The 2,344-nt window shown below is 43.3% G+C and overlaps 1 long non-coding RNA gene across 1 annotated transcript; it reads right to left on the bottom strand.

Moving 5' to 3' along the window:
* Nucleotides 1-245: 245 nt before the first annotated feature.
* Nucleotides 246-1,958, bottom strand: LOC118845726. The gene is made up of 2 exons (XR_005010138.1): nucleotides 1,860-1,958; nucleotides 246-544 (listed from the first exon to the last, which is right to left on the bottom strand). It is a non-coding gene; the product is annotated as an uncharacterized LOC118845726 (long non-coding RNA).
* Between the last annotated feature and the right edge of the window lie 386 nt (nucleotides 1,959-2,344).

Raw genomic sequence — 2,344 nt, 5'->3', positions numbered from 1 at the left:
CTACATAGGATGTGAAGTGGCAGAGCTGGCCTTCGAACCCAGGGCCTCTGACTCAAGATCAATCAATCAATCAACATTTATTAAGTGCCTACTATATTCCAGGCACTGTGCTTCAAAGCCTGCTTGCACAGCTTCCTCCCATCATGCATTTCTCTGATGACACCCTTTAAGCCACAGTAAACTGAGTCCAAAAATAAAAGCAAAAACAAAAACCCTTTCACACTGATGACAACATAACCCAGGAAGAAATAAAAAGTGATTTTATTCATTGCTCCAGTCCCAGAATACAAGTACAGTACATGTGTTTTCCCACATACCCTTGGCCTAAAGGGTATCTTGTCTTCCTGTTGTTTTCCTCCTTAGGCTAAGACTTTGAAATGAACAAAGCTCCTGGCATTTTTCTCCCCTCCCTAGAGTCATTATTAGTCTGATGGGCTGGGCCTGAAGAAGAGAAAGCTGCTACACCCTACAAGAAGCAGGTCTTCCATTCTTGTTTCATCTTGTAGCCCTGGTGGCATCGTTCCAGGCCAACAGAAAACACAGGCTATTAAAGAAAACACGTGAGCAAAGAATAACTTATTAATAAGCACAGAGAGGAGAAGCTGGGAACTAGTAACAATATACCAAGGGGGGCAAACTCTTGAGGCTTCCTTGTCAACAATGAGGCTCCTGTTCCCTCAAGGCCTCCCAGAGACAAAGGCGTCTTTCCCACTGGTCTCTAGTCTCTCAAATGTTAACATCTCCTGTGGCCTCAGTTCAGTCCTAGGTGAACAGGCCCAGATTGTTGTCTCTGCTTCCTTTCCCCCAGAGGAGGGCAGGACCAGAAGAGAACAGAGTACAGTGACTCTAGATGGTAGTCACTGAGCTGAGCCTCAGCAGGTTCCTGCTCTGGAGATATCAGGGAATTTAAGAACAGTCTCAGCCTGCTGAGGTCATGATAGAAATTAGAGCCTTTCAGTAAAGCAATAGGCAGCCTGGTGAGTTACAGAGCTGAAGGCAGGGTCTGCTCTCTCCAGAGGCTGGGTGACAGGGAACATAAACCTCAAGCTGGAAGGGGCTTTACAGACCATCTTCTCCAATAACTTCATTTTACAAATGAGGAAACTGAGGCCAGGGGAGCTTATCAGTCAACCAGCATTTATTAAATTGGAAAAAGCCAAAATAGTTTCTGCCCTCTAATGGGTATATAAATGTGTATGTCAGTAGTGTCAAACTCAAAGAGAGATGGGGACCACTAAATGGTATGGAAGGATCCCTGTGGGTCACATATTGATTTAGAAAGCCATACATTAACATTATCCAAGTTTTATGTGGTTTTATTTATTTTATTACATATTTCCCAATAATGTTTTAATGTGTTTGGGCCCCACTCTGAAATATTGTGAGCTGATGCAGCCACGGGTGTTTGACATCCCTGGTGTATGTGCAAGATACATAGAATAGATAGGAAACAGTCTTAGGAGGGAAGACACTTGCATGGGGAGGAGTTCACAGAAGGAGGGAGTGTTAGCGTCAGCATCTGAATCCAGGGCAATTGATCAATCAGGGATGATAAAACGAATCTGGCATGGTTGGCTTGGATGACCCCAATTCTCTTGAATTCCAATGTCTTAATGACATTAGATACAGAAATCCCTCCCACTTTTCTCTGCACTGTAGCAGAATGATAGCACAGGACTGAATTTTCCAGATAATCTTATCTTCTCCAGATCATATCAAGTGCCCCCCCAAATTTTTGGTTACATTTTGAATAACTTTCTAAAAGACATTAATCGATCAATTATTAGTGATGATTATTAAGCAGTTGCTTTGGGCCAGGCACTGTTCTAAGTACTGGGCATTCTTGAACCATGTCTTACCTCTGGACTTCCATGACTCTGGAGAAGACAGTGAGGTCCGTGACTTTTTGCAGCTCTGCCTCACTTAAATCCAGTTCACCACATCACCCTCCTGATATCAACGATCTTCAAGAACAACAGATAAACAGCAACAACTAAAATGAAATTCCCTGCCCTCAAGAAGGAGAAGCAATGCATACATAGGAGAGTATACAACATACAAGACAATGTGATTAGGGAGAGGAAGTACCAGGGAGGGGAAATCAGGGAAGGCCTTACATAAGAGGTGGCATTTGAACTGAGTCTTGAAGGAAACCACAGATTTTAAGAAGAGAAGTTGAGCAGGAAGCCTATCCCAGATATGGGGGACAACCTTAGCAACTATGAGGTATGGGAGGAACAGCAAGAAAACCAGTTTGGCTGAACTATGTGGAGTGTGAGAATCATGTGTGTCATATGTCTCTTAACAGAAGAGGACCTGGATCTTAATTTTACCTTTTTCTTGC

The sequence above is a fragment of the Trichosurus vulpecula genome, chromosome 4, assembly GCF_011100635.1.
Source record: "Trichosurus vulpecula isolate mTriVul1 chromosome 4, mTriVul1.pri, whole genome shotgun sequence".
Lineage (NCBI taxonomy): Eukaryota > Metazoa > Chordata > Mammalia > Diprotodontia > Phalangeridae > Trichosurus > Trichosurus vulpecula.
Note: the sequence above shows the minus strand (reverse complement) of the source record. Positions and strands in the feature narration are given on the sequence as shown.